Source organism: Centruroides vittatus, unplaced genomic scaffold (genome assembly GCF_030686945.1).
Source record: "Centruroides vittatus isolate TY-2023 unplaced genomic scaffold, ASM3068694v2 contig_482, whole genome shotgun sequence".
Lineage (NCBI taxonomy): Eukaryota > Metazoa > Arthropoda > Arachnida > Scorpiones > Buthidae > Centruroides > Centruroides vittatus.
The window spans coordinates 1,172,791-1,188,233 of NW_027122272.1; the positions used below are offsets into that span (position 1 = coordinate 1,172,791).

Sequence of the window (15,443 nt, forward strand, 5' to 3'; positions counted from 1 at the left end):
CATAAAATCGACTTTTGATTTCCGAAAGCAGCAGATAAAAATCTTATTTTAAACATTATCTAATTTTTAAAATAAAGATATATTATTACACGAAATAGAGCTGTAAATCTTTATTCTGTATACACAATTTCCTAAATACTTATACAAGAGTAAATCACCTTAAAAGTAAATTTAAAAATAAATCCAAGATCCGATAGCAGATTTTTTAACCATATTTATTTTCAAATTTACATATGTTGAATAATTGAACAGTATATAGGAGTATTTTTTTAAGTTTCTTAATTTAACTCTTATTGATAATATTTAATCATGACTCAAAACAATTATCTAATTAATTAGTTTACTGGAAACAGTAGCTAATAATTAATTCTTCGATTATATAGTGAATAAAAATAATATATAATAAATATATTATTGATTATATATAATTAAAAAAAATATATAATAAAAACAAAGGATAATGACAGAATTTCTTTTAGTTATTCCATTAATTATTTTAGTGTGATAAGAGTTAATATAATTAAATATTTCTTACCAGTATTAGTAAATCGATTTTTAAAAAAAAATATAATAGAAGTTTTAATAATTTTGGAATTAAAGTTCATAAAAATTATGATAAAATTTTATCATAACTTAAACTATTATTAAATCCAATATATTATTATTTTTTCTTATATTCAAAGCAAACAAATCTATAAAGTAAATATAATTAATTAATGATTTTTAATTAAAAAAACACGAATTAAGCGACTGCATATTCGTATAATTTTAACATAGATAGGTAACATTTTAGTCCAATAAAATAAGAGGCCACATCCATTAAACACTATCTTCGATTTACGTGCTGTGTGTTAATTTTGTGTCTTATGGGTTATTGGTTATTTGGTTAGGATACTGCCATACTTCACTAATAAAGTTAGCCCTAAAGTTCATTGCAACTTGATCGATTTCCTAAAAGTTGTTGACAACTTAATCAATTGTTTTTCAATTAATATTGAGATAAATCTAAATTTTTAAACAAATATTTACTCTAATACGATTAAATTTTTACATCAAATTACACGATACTTATTTAAATAATTTATCAGTTAAAGGGGTAAAATATAGTAAAATTTAAAGAATAAATTCATTATTTTTATAACGTATTAAAATCAATTTATCATAAAGTTTAATAATATATAATATCTGTATAATATCTAATATATATAATATCTGTATTTAAAACTTTTTTCAATAATCAATATTTTATTTTATGTTGACGCTTGTATCATCTATAAGTTTTTAATTATATAATTATCGGTAAATATTTCTTGAAAGTCATAAAAAATTTATATATTTGTAAGTCTACTTCAAGAAAAAAAAAGAAGTTGATAACTGAAAATAATCTGAGCACTTGATTTTGTTCGATAAATCGATATTTTTGGACATTGATGTAACACAAAGAAAAAAGAAAATAAGGTGACAATGTCAGCAAGCAAGCATGAGGAAAAGTAAAAAGAAAAAAGAAACAAATTTAGTACTTTTATTTAATAAAGTTTATATTGAACAGATACAGCGTAGAAAGTTAATGTGTTCGTTAAGTTTTCACATCATCGCTTCACTGCTTTTCACTTTTTTTCCTTTTTACTAAATTTTCAAATTTCGTAGTTAGGGATAATTTTAATAATGTAATAGATTGAATTATAAATTATGCAAATTATAAAAAATGTTGTTTATAGGTGAATGTAGGTTATACCACTTATTAAGACTAATATGATAATGATATAATAAATTCATAAAAATTTCTTTAAATATTCATAGAAATTTTTCTAGTTCGATATTATAATTTAAAATATTAAAATCTTTTCTAGTAATAAATAACAATTATACTTTTATTGATATTTAAATAATCATACACTTTTATTCCTACGAGAGAAAATGATTTATATATATATAGAAAATCAAATATAAGTTTTCTCGAATTTTATAGTCTGTATTCCAAACACAATAAGAAATTTCTTACATTTCCGTAAAACAATAAATATGTTGTTAAATGGGAAATAAAGACTCATTTATTTCAAAATAATTTATAAAGGATTCATTGGAATATATCAAAAATTTACAAGTATAATTTTCTTGCTAATTATTGCCTTGGATGTACGCTCGTATAACTGAAAAAACTTTGTGTGTGTAATTAAATTATAAAATAATAAAGTAGTCAGATTTAAATATATATTTAGTTTCTGGCTTATGACTGGTCGTACCAGTAGCCGAGTGGAAAAAACCCCTGAATACTGGTTAGTCGAATGTTTTCACCTCACCAACGGGCTATCCGCAGGTTTCTGGGATTTTTTTTCATTTGTCTAACACCTAATTCGGACAATTTTCAAATAGAAAGTCCTCTCTGGTGCTACCCTTTTCACAGAATACAATCTCTCATCGCCAGTCGAACATAAAAAATAACGGTGTCAACGGAATACAGTTCCTAAGACTATACACAAGACTACATAATACAGTTATGTGTGTGTTTAAGCACTTATTTTTACGCCTAACAGCCATGTTAATTGAGTTATTTACTCAAACATAAAATAACATAATTAATTAATTAAAACGTTATGAATAAATATTCATTGACACACTAAGGTACCACGTTCAAAGGAATCAAAAATCATACTTGAAAGAGTATTGAAATCTTATGAAAAATTGATTTTACTTATATTGTTAATTTTTATTTATTTAATTGCCTATTAATTCATTTAGCCTTATTATAAAATTAAAATTAAAATGATAATTTTGGACCGAGAAGCTCTCAAAAAGATAGTTTGGTTTTCAGATTTTGACCGCAATAGCGCCAATCTAAACTATACTTAATGGTTTTAATTTTTATAAATAAGCTTACCAGTTATTGTTATATTGAGCATGTTAATTGTATTTAACATTTAATTGTTATACAATAGCATTAACGAATGAACGAATTGTTTATATTGAAAAATAATTTAATATAAGCTGTAGGGTTTGGAATCGCTAGGCGAGCGATTTCCGCCCTGGTTTATTATAACGAACTTTCTTAACGGAAAAGCCGTTGGGATCGGCCGTTAGAAACGACCGTTAGAAGATCCGTTGTGTTTCAAATCGACAACAGACGGACGATTGGCCGGCGGGAAATGACCGTTGGTGGCCGTTGTGGAAGAATTCAATTTGATTGGCGGACGATTCGAACGTTGGGACTATTTAAGCCGTAGTTTCGGCGGGAACGGGAGCTCGTATCGGAGTTCGTATCGGGATCGACTGAAGTTCGTATCGGGAAGATCGGATCGGATCGAGATCGTCGTTATCGAAGTGTTAACTAACTCTCTCGTTGGACGCCACGGAAATCTGGGGAAAGTAAACCCCAGTGGTTGAGTACGAACTTGTTCCTGACTCGGAGGTGCTGTTAATTACAAGTCTGTCTGTGGAGGTCGTAAGGAGTTTCTTTCGACGAATTTGTACGGGAATAGTCGGTTGTCGTTTAGATTAGTGTTTGTGCATATTTAATTGTGACTTTGATTTGTATTATTTTGTACATTTACTGTAAATATAAATTTTGTGTTTCGTCAAACCGACTGAGTGGTTATTTTGAACATTACTTAAGCGTACTGATTTTAGTCATCGTAAGTGCGAATAGTCGTAAGTTGGATGTTGTAAGTGGAGAACTGAATCTACTGACAAGTCACATAATTCAATGGATTGAATAAATCTAAATTTAGTAAGCTATTTAGTAAGCTAGTTATATGTTATAGACGGAAGTAAACAAACAAAACAAATTAAATTATACATTTGTAGTCTTCTTCTACAAAACTCTTAATAACAAATAAAAAAACTCTATTATAAAGAGCAAAAAAGAAAAATCTCAATACGTTATATGCAAATTTTATTATTAAGCATAATAATTTTCATTAATTAAATGTACTTAGATCGATTTATTTAATAAATATATAATTTTTTAAAATTCAAACTTACGAAATGGAAAGTTATAAATTATTATATTAAGCTTTAATTTATATTTTACAAAGTTTATTAATCAATCAAGGAAAATTCCTATCATAAACAGACACATTTCAAATACTAGGAAAAGAGAAAAAATTTCAAATAAAATAATTTAATTAACAATGGAACAATATAACAGTTTATAAGAAAGTAACATATCTATTATTTATTTATCATTCTTATATAATAAATTAATATGGATAATATCCGTTAAATAAATACCAAATTAATTATATAACTGGCAGTTATTATTATTATTATTTTGTCATACAAAAGTGCTTTATCCGATAATAAACCCACCTGGTATTTAGATTATGCTTCGTAGATTTGCCCTTATGCAACCACATATTATAGTTTTATATGTTTATGTAAAACAACATATGAAAGTTATGTTTTTAATAGCTTAATTATAATTTTAATATCCTTTATATTACGTTCATTACTAAGTTATAATTTTACAAATTTCTTCTCTCTCAGAAATACAAGAATTTTGTTGTGAAAGTATTTTTCTATATGATAAATAAAAATCTATACAAATTGATTTAAGTGATATCGACCCTATTTAAAAGTAAAGAATGTTTATAGTAAAAATAATTGTAATAAGTAATATATTATAATAAACTAGTGCAGCTTGAAAGTTCATTAGTTTATATTTCTATGGCGATCTGAATATTTAATGAAAGAAGTAAAACGTTTATATCATTATACCGAGTTAAGATTTATTTACATATTAGCATTTACTGCGTGAAACATTAAATCTTTAATTCGTTTAACTCAGACAAATTGTTGCTTATTACAATACATTCTTGTTAATTTAAATTTAATTTCAGAATTGGAAGTGGCTTCTGAAGATGATGAATGTTTCTTGTTAAAAGTGTTGAACTTTATGCAAATCTTAGAATTCCTATTTCATTAATAATTATTATAATTATAGTAAATTAGAGAAGATTCCAATAGATTTTGAGATAATTTGAGTAAGATACACCTTATAGATGGATGGAGTTCATTATAAAAATGAAGCACAAAATCTTATTTATGCATTACTATTAACTTATATAGCTTATTTACATTATTATACTGTATAAATTATAACTTTTTAACATGTTTATGAAATATATCTAATTATTTTTAGGTTATACGAAGGATTGTAACATTTGAAAACAAATCCCAGAATAAATGAAATTCAATAAGATGAAAAATTTGTATATGCTGTAATTTATTTATTACATTATGTATGGGAGTAATTTATATCTTATAGGATGAAATTGTGTTTTATAGGCACTTTAATAATTATACTAAAAAGAAATTTTTACAAAAGTTGATTACCTCAAATAATTAATTAATTTATCAATCAAATTTGTCACTTTTCTTGCATAAAAACTGAATTTTTATCAAAGATTTCAAAGATAAAAAAAAGTTATTAAGTTATATAATATGCAAAATTTTACTGGAGTATTTCATTGTGTTAAGCCGATTAAAATTAATTATTTATTAAACTTCTGTCATAGTTTGGAATTCGTTTCCTTTTTATTGACAAAATGCAACGCACAAACATTAAAAAAAAATTTAAATTAATAAACGACACCGCAGGATTTTAATCAGGTTTAATATAGCTAATTAATTGTAAAGATATTACTTAATTTATAAGTTACATAAATTATTCTAAAATTGTTCTTGAAATGAAATTAATTATTAACAAGCAAATATTTATTGTGGCATCATCATAATGTCAGACTGCAATTTTTAATAATATATCTTATTTATTTGATTTAAAATATATTCTCTCCACCTCAGATTAGTAGTTTGCCTCTGTGCATTATACTTTTCCTTTAACAACAGAGTCGTGCCGGTCTATATCTAACTCATTTCAGGAGAAAAGATTTGAATTGAAATAACGTGACTTCTGATTTGTATCAGAAGTTCATACATAATTAATTGGATCCTCCTGCCCCCTAAGGTTTGTTTCTATATCTGGTCTCGATTTCATCTATCTAACTCCGTTCTCGAGATTAAGGAAAGACAAACGGACGGACAGTGGGAATTTACAGGTGTACAATTTTTTCAAATTTCATTCCAATCAACTTTTATATGTGGTTTATGCATAAAACCGAATATTATTATTCACTAATTCTTCGCAAATAGTGCTTTTATTTTACAACATAATAATTTTAAATCCAAAATGGTGTCATTGACAATCTAAATTTAGAGAACGACATTTAAATGCTCTGTAGTATACATTGAATAACAAAGTCGTTTTATTTCCCAGAAACATTGATACAAAGAAAAGAAAAGAATCATATTACTCTATATACAATTCCCGGAAACCATTTACACAAGATTGTGTTGTCTTAAAGCTATTGCCATATTTCTGAATACATGGGTGAAGTCAGAATTGTGTAGTTAAGACATTATGTATTGATGTTAGAGTGAACCTCATCTGATGTTTTTCATAGATGTAATAAGCAAGGTTAGAATTCGGATAGGTTGAAATTAGTTTTTAATGTTATATACCGATTTTCCTCGACTTTCCTTTCAATACAGTTCATTATTGTTTTGAAATGTGTTATTTTTTTAAATAATGAATTGGGACTCTTTTCAAGTATTTCAGCCTATCAAACTGTATTGTATTAATTAATATTCAGTCCATTTTTATCAATTAACTTCTATAAAAAATGTCGTTTTTATTACTTATTTTATTGTAATATATTTCCTACAGAGAATCATCCTGTTCTTTATATTTTAATGCTAGTGAGATATGCAAATGATATCCAAAGATACTTGTATTAGCTTATTTATCGCATTTACTGATAAAATATTTTGTTAATGTATGAAATATATTGATCTTTTAAAACTGATGGAATGTACAGTACAGCAAAATAGTTAATATCACATTGCCAATTGTTTAAATGTGGATTTTAAAAACGCGATAGGTAAATCAACTTTGTGTTTCCTCGTAGAAAATAAATTAAAGGTGTTCGAATTCCGTTGATAAATCATGAAAAATAAAAACTTTTCATAGCATTATTGAATTACAGGCAAAATTACGAGAATATAAATTGAAAATGATAACAAAATCTTGAAAGCAGTTCGTAAACAAAAATAACATAACATGTTATTAAAATATATGGGTATACTTTTAAAACTTACAATGCATTTTTTAAAGTAATTTTCATTTTTATTGTTGCGGAATTTTTAAAATTAAGAGTATAGATACTTTCTAATAACAGAAATAATATTACAAAACTCCGGTAGGAATATAATTCTTTTTATTAAATTACAGCTTTCGTTTCTGATATAAATTGAACCGACAAAGAAAATAAAACAATAAGTTACATTATGAGTAAAACGAGAATGAAAGACAAAGTTAGTTGTTTTTTTAAATGTATTTGTTTAGTATTTACATTTCCTAATATTTGTTTAGAATACTTCTATATCATTCCCTGCAAAACAGTAGTGTTCATGCGTAAGTCTCTACATTTAAAAGAAATATTACGAAAGTTTTCTTAAAATTATGTCGTCTGCAATTGATTGTAAATTAAAAGGATATTTGTTCGAAGTTTATTGAAATATTTTAATAGTAAAAAGAAACCATTTCATTTCATTGATTTTTGTAGAAATTCAGTGTAAATTATTAAGCAACGCACTAAAAAAATATTTATTTTATATAACGTTTTGAAAATCAACAAGCTACGTAGAATTTACATTATAAATTTTTAAAATTATCTAGTATTTTATAATTTATTACTGAATCTTTCCAGTGTTATTTATTTATATTTTAATCGCGTGGAAATTTATATATATATATATATATATATATTTTTTTTAATGCATTATACAGTCCAACTTCCAACAACAGCCACCTCCCAACAACGACCACCTCTAAACAGCAACCATTTTTTATGTTCCCGTCAATGGCCGTTGTTCAGAGGTTTGACTGTGTATAACATATTTTCTCTATAATTTTTTAAATAAAATTTAAAATTTTATCGCTGAAATGATCGCATCATTTTAAAAAATAACGACAATTGTTTTTAATTACGTTTCTGATAAAATTAAAGATTATATAAAATTTGAGTACGAATATATAACGAAAATGAAATTATTCGTTATAGTGCTTTTATATCAAATTACTTAAGGCCACTCTAAAATAAATGTGATTTTATGGGAATATAATGGTTCTTTAGGGAGTGGCCAAATAGCCACATAATGATGTTGCCTGTAATAAAAATGTAAAATGAAAGAAATTCCTTAATAAAAACAAACCGAATAAAATAATTTATCCTAATTTTATATTGAAACATTGTTTTAATTATACTATATATACATTGTTAAGTGACTAAAAGTGTGATATATGAAAAATAACTAATTAACTTTTTTTCCAAGATTATAAAATACAACGAGGAAGAATTAAAAATGAATTCAATCACAAATCGAACGACGTTGGTGCCACTTGATAACACAGACACCTTTCTTGTCATTCATCCTGTTTTAATCGATGATAATTCAGAGATAAAAAATTCACTAAAAAATCAATGCAGTTTCGTAAATCTTTACATTTAAATAATAGATAATACACGTAAATAAATCAACTTATTGACAAGAGTGTACATTGAATGTGTTTAAAATCATTTAATCGCAGAAAATTAAGTTCTATAACAGGAATTATATCGTCAAAACATTAACGTGTATTTCAGTTTCATGAAAGCTTTTTAAATATATGAAATTATACTGAATTATTCGAAAACTGATGTTAATAGATTTACAATTTTCCTATATGTATTACGAAAAAGTAATTATTTACTTTCAACAGACTTAATAAACAGAATGTTTACAGACAGAAATGATTTACATATTGTCTGTCTGCATTTCTAATTAAAATCTTTTGTGTTGATTGTTTTACCTTTTGACTTGGCACAGCATGGCCTATGCATCTTTTATACCATATCAGCCAAGCAATCAAAATATTTCGAGAAGTTTTCCGAGCTTTGTTAACTTCTATGACATTTTTAATTGGTTTTGATAAACAATAAAGTGATTATAAGCTAACAACAAAAATATTTGTAAAAAATACAAATATTATGGTCCAAATCTTATTTTATTTGAATTGGACAAGAAATAAATTTCATGATTAAGATAAATACAAATTATTACTTTCTCAATTTTATATTTTATTTCTTTACGAATAAGAATTTCTTTTACATTTGTTTATTAGATTTTAACAAATCTATAAAAGTTTCGAATTTTATTAAAATTTTTTATACAAATATTTGCACTTATTTAATTGTTTACTTAGATAACTGCTATCGGATGTAATAAAAAGAATACAATACTACATAAATTTAATGAAAATCATGAAAGTAATACATTTGTGAATTGGTTCAAATGAATTTTTATTTTTTGACAATGAGAAATATGCTTCCAGGGTTAATGAATTTGTTTATTACACTTGAATTGGTTAAATAAAATCTATTTCTACGAGTTATAATTAAAAATTAAAAATTATTATGAGATTTTTTTAATGCTATTTAAGATAAATTTACTGGTCTGGATATTAACAATTTCTCATCTTATAAAAAGCAAGTTATATTTCGTGAAGATCGTGAGTTTAATTATCAATAACATTTATCACTTTCTATGAACTCATTGTTTACATTTTCAAAATAATTAATTTTCAAGTATGTGTTTAATTATACATACATTATTTTGTTAGTTGAATTTATAGTTTTACTTCAAGTATCATACTTTAAAGTAGTTTAATCGTTGCATGTATTATGTTCAACATCTCAAAAGTTCATTATCCTTTTATGTTCAAACTTCAGAAAAAAGTAACAAAGCATTATAAGGTTAAATCATATTGAATTGGTGTGAATTCGAATTAAAAGTTGTAACTATTTCCTAGAAAATCTCTAATATGTGTAGGCCTAACTGATATTTTTTGTTTATTCTATTCAAACAATTGCAAACATTAAAAAATTCTTAAAAATTTCCTCTTTATTTTAAAAATATATTTACGATTTTCATCCGAAATTATGTCGCAATTTTTGAATTATTCTCTATCATAAAATATAACAGCGGTTAAAATTTTGATTGAAAAAATATATATTTTAAATAATATATATAAACAAAATTAATCAATCAAGTAATGTTTTTTATAGCAAAATAAAATATTACAAATGTAAAATGATTTCCTTTACTACTGTATTTTCAAACAGAAAGAAAATATCAGATAAGAAAAACCGTCGATCATTCGAATTGTTTTTAAACTAGTGTCTTCTTGACATCTTTGACATTATAAAACTGAATTGTTTATAATCAAAGCGTAGCTTTTTTTTACAGCGAATATTATATTTCGTTGTTATTGTATTATATCTTATAGTTTTACTACATAAACGAAAATTATAATTTATTTTTATACGGTAAAAATGTTTACGCTACGTCTATAAATAATTTAAACGAGAGAAAAATCGATAAAATAATAATAAAAAACATATTAATAATAAGTTATTCATAAAAATTTGATTCCTTATTAAATTAAATTAATAATATGAAAAGTAAATAAAAGAGGAAATATAATATAATTTGAGCAGATATTTTTGAAACACATATATATTAAAAATTGCAATTATTTCAAAAATTTCACCTTATCATCACTTTTGTGATATTTATTACTCTCTTTAACACACCAATTCAGAAATTCATTGAGAAGAAAATTCATTTTGTGTCATGTAATAAAAGGGATTAAATCAATTCGGCGCAATAATTCAGCTTCAAGCTTCATTACGCTCCATAAAGAAAAAAATATGGCAGAAATCCAAAGGCATCACATCACTAAATAATATCTTAACTAAGGAAAAATAACAAAAAAATGCATTACAGAGCAACATTGCAGCATAAGAAGTAAGCAAATAAAATTTTCAAAACTTATTTTCCTATACTTGATTTTATTAGATTTTATGTATTTCTGAAGATTACATTTATAATTTCTATATATATATATATATATTAAGTTTTCTTGTTCGCTATTTTCTGTAAGTTGTTTGCTTTTGTCAAACTTCAAAGATGAAACGAAGCTATAGTGTATAATTATATAAAAGGGCAACGAACTTTAAAACGAATAACTTTGCATGCAATAGTTTATTTAATTTATAAATTTTTAATATCATACATGAATGCCATTAGGATATTGCTTTTGATGCGAAATTAAATTATGAATCAAAAATCTAATTAGATATAATTTTTTTTAAATTAATTTAGTTTTGTTGGATGCTATTTTTGCTAATTTATTATTTTTTTATTCAGGAAATAAATAAAAGACTTTAAAATAATTTTTCGTAAATATAAATCTATTGAAATTGAAATTTGATTTTAAAATATAAAACATATTTTTGTTGTTTCAGGATTTTTAAAATTTAATTTCGGATTAGATTTATTTTGAACTTTTTAATGTTACTGTTACCATTTCCCATGGTAACTCAAGTCGGATAGAATTTGATATTTGTAATTAATTTGCTAGATTTAAACAAACTAATTTAATTATGTAACATTTTATTAAGGATCACTTTCATGACTGAACATTTACAGTGATTCAAATATATAAAGTTTATTAATTGAAATTAATATTGTATGTTGTGAATAAATTCTAAATTATTATAAAACTGTAAAAAAATTATTTTACCCTTTACACCTTTACCTCTTGTTACAGGAAATAAGCCACAGATTTAGTTAAAAAAAAAGAAAAAAAACTTTTGTTTCCTTTTTCTATCATCCTAGCATCAGTAGAATCAAAATTTTTGTACTTTTATTGCTAGATTATGTTTAAATGCAATATAATCTCCCACGGTTTAGAAAGATTGATTTATGAAAGTAGGAATAACATTAAATTCAAACTGATTACATAGTTGGATTCACTATTATTCACCCATACATTATCAATTTTAAGATACTTAAACCATATACATAACACAAGAAAATGAATATTTAGCTAATATAAAACCTTATGTAAAGATTTTTTTAATTTTTTTATTCAAGGAAAAAATATGTTTTAAATTAATATAAATTTAATGAAATTGTTTTGGAACTTTCGAAATTTAATTTAGTATAAAAAATTTGATTAAAAAATTGGTTTCTGTATATTTTTTTGAATAAATCGTACAGAAGAGAATTAAATTGCTCAATGAAGTAAATAACCGGATTATAAAACTGTTTTTTTTTGTGATTTATTTTGATAAAAAGAATTTAAAGTAAAGGGAGTTAATATATCAAATTCTGTTTTGCTTACATTCAATCTGATTTTGAAATATGTTTAAATTTTATATATTTATAAGTGAAAAAAAATATATTCCTGGACAAAATGGACAAAAAAATATATACTGAATATTCTTAGATAAAGTATTTTTATTAAGTAACAAATCACATTTTGCATTTAGGCTTATATATATTTTATACAAACTCGTATATAGTAACTATATTTTTTTTTATATAGAACAGGAAAAAATATAGGATTATTGGCATATCTTAATAAATCTGGGTGCAAATTCAACACTTCCCAGCTTACGACTTTGTTTTGATATATGAGTTCACTAATATCATAACATTAGTTGGATAACCTCCATAATCAAATAATTCATCATAATAAATAATAAAATATCAAATTTTTATTCTGAAATTAGCTTCATTAAAAACAATGAAAAAAAAATCTTTACACAGAAATTGATGAACTGTTTATAACAATCATTGCCTTTTTATAAGTTACATATAAATTATATAATGCCGATTAAATGAATAAAATAAAGTACATTAAAACAAAATATAATTGTAAATTTAATATTTTATTAAAAATTAATTTATTAAATAAACTAAATAAAAACAAAATACTCCAAGGATCGGTGTAGATAATCGCGAATCGAAACTCAATTATATCTGATAAAAAAGGAAAAAATATGAAATTATGTTTACTTATCAGTAACACGGGTAGAATATCATCTACGATTTCATTAATAATTACAAAATGCCCTTTCAAGTTGTAGATGTCACGACTTCTTTACATTAGGTAAAGGTGTTTCGGTCCTACTTCTAAAAAATTAAACAGTGTTTTTATTCTTTCTGTAATGAAATAGAATATTTTCTTTCTTTTCAATTTAGAATTCATCATACATTAAATATGTATTATAAAATCAACAAGTTTCAAATTTTTATTATAAAAAATTTAATAAACTGGTCTTATTTTAATCTTTTATTAAAATACTGATATTAAAATAAAATATTTCGTGTTGCAAGAAAGAAAAATATGGAAACGTTCTCAGAAACAATATATTTTTAACAATTGATCGTTAGGCCTATGTGAATAAGATTAAAAATAAAATTGTTAGAAAATCTAATGCTAAATCTTCACCAAAAATTTAGTTAATTGATTGAATATGCCAGTTACGTATCTTCCGAAATCAATTTAAAGGTTAAATATTTCAGTGTGGACATACTGATATATAACATAAGGAAATGCACAGGATTTAAATTACCGATTAAAAATAAACAGGAAATGCGAGGATTTAAAACATTGATTAAAAATAAATAAAGAAATAAGCACTGGATATGTAAAATTTTAATGACTTGTTACATGTCTTTAGTTTTAGTAAAGATCATCATCATTTAAGATGCAGAAGTTTAACTAATGTATAGAAAACATTTTATATAATTACGCTTTAATAAATTTTAAATTCCGCTTTATATAATTTTAAAAAATTTTAATTTTAAATAAATGCTAAAAATACTATTGTATTCTCTCAAATATATTATATCGACTGCATGAAAAGATAGAAATAATATGAATAGAGGTTATTAAAGGTTAGTGATGTTAATAAACTGAAATTCAATTACGTTTAACTATTGATGAAAATATGATTACAAAAGAGGACTTTAAGGACGTTGATAGATTTATATACTTTGTTTAATCTATCAATAAAAAGACCGATGAATTTATTTAACAAATATTCAAGGAATAAATGAACAGATTAAGAAAAAAATTAAAACATAATGCAAATTAGAATTCTAATTTGCATTTAGACTAATAAAATTAACTTTTTCATTATAATTAAAGTTGATATATAAATAATATTAACATATAATTAACTTTTAAACGTTCAAATTTAAATTATTATTAAAAAAAAAGTTTTAGACTTAACATCATCTTTTATAGAATTAATAATATTCATATATTATTTAATTTTAAAACTTTTAGTTTAATAAAATAAAATAATTTACGTTTTTTTGCATTATTATTGTACAATAATGAAAATTTGTAAAAAAAGTGATTTTATATTTAATTAATTAGATTTAGAAGTAAATAAGATACAATTATTTTTGTTAAACAATTCTTAAAATGTATCGTCTTATTAAACATAAAAGTGTACTCGTAAAATCAACAAGAACTTTACTCGAGATTTTCTTCAATATTCCAATAAATTTCAATATCTTGAGAGATTTTCGACAAACAAAAAAATTTGAAAAAATTCTTCAGAAATAAAATCGATGAAAGTAACTTAATTATAAAAGTCTTTCTTAACGATATAATTGAAAGTTCACAGCAAAAAATAAAAAATAAAAAAAATAGCGAGTTCAATAGAAGAAAAAAAAGAAACATTGCTCGAAAACTTTTGCTTTACATAGAAAAGTAATTTCATAAGTTTGACAAATTAAAAACATCATTTTTATGTTTAAAGGGAAAAAAAATAAAAATAAAAATGAATTAAACGTAATATTTTTCATTTAATTGTAATTTTTATTTTCTAAATATTCTATATATTTCGTTTTAATTCTGTGAAAAACCACAAAGTATCGATCATTAAGAATTATATGTTCAGTTCAGTGATATATTAGACAGTTTGTTAATTAAATCATTTGACAGATAATAGGGAACTTGTTACGTAACAAGTTTGATCAAAATTATGATTCTAACTTTAAAGTTATTATTCTGTTGATTCAAAATTTAATTTTTATTTCCTGTAACCATGACGCTTTATTAAAACTATATAATACGCCATGATAAATTAAGCATCTCTAGATAATACGCCGTTTCTTTCAGATATTTTAAATAATTTTTCTAACCTTTATTTGCTTGCATTAATTGTATACAAGCAAATAAAACTTATTTAGTTGTAATAAGACCAAAAGTAAATAATTAAAGAAATTCAATTATATAACTTTAAATTTTATAAGTTTATTCAATTATAATCAATTAACAATTCTTTCTTTTTCTTTTAAATAAGAGAAATTCTTTTCTTCATTCTCATCATTCTTTTCTTCTCAACGAAGAAGGTGATGTTAAAAATAGACTATTAAAATCATTAACTTGTAATAAATATATATGGGAATTAGCATGTGTTTGTCTCCTTTCATGACATATAAAACTGAAGGAAGTCGTAACCTTTTGTTTTATTAATTTA

The 15,443-nt window shown here is 23.7% G+C and overlaps 1 protein-coding gene across 3 annotated transcripts in view; it reads right to left on the bottom strand.

The window, feature by feature from the left end:
- The window catches only part of LOC136977914 (metabotropic glutamate receptor 3-like), a 228,243-nt gene that overhangs the window by 210,132 nt on the left and 2,668 nt on the right, over positions 1 to 15,443 (bottom strand). The window lies entirely within an intron of this gene.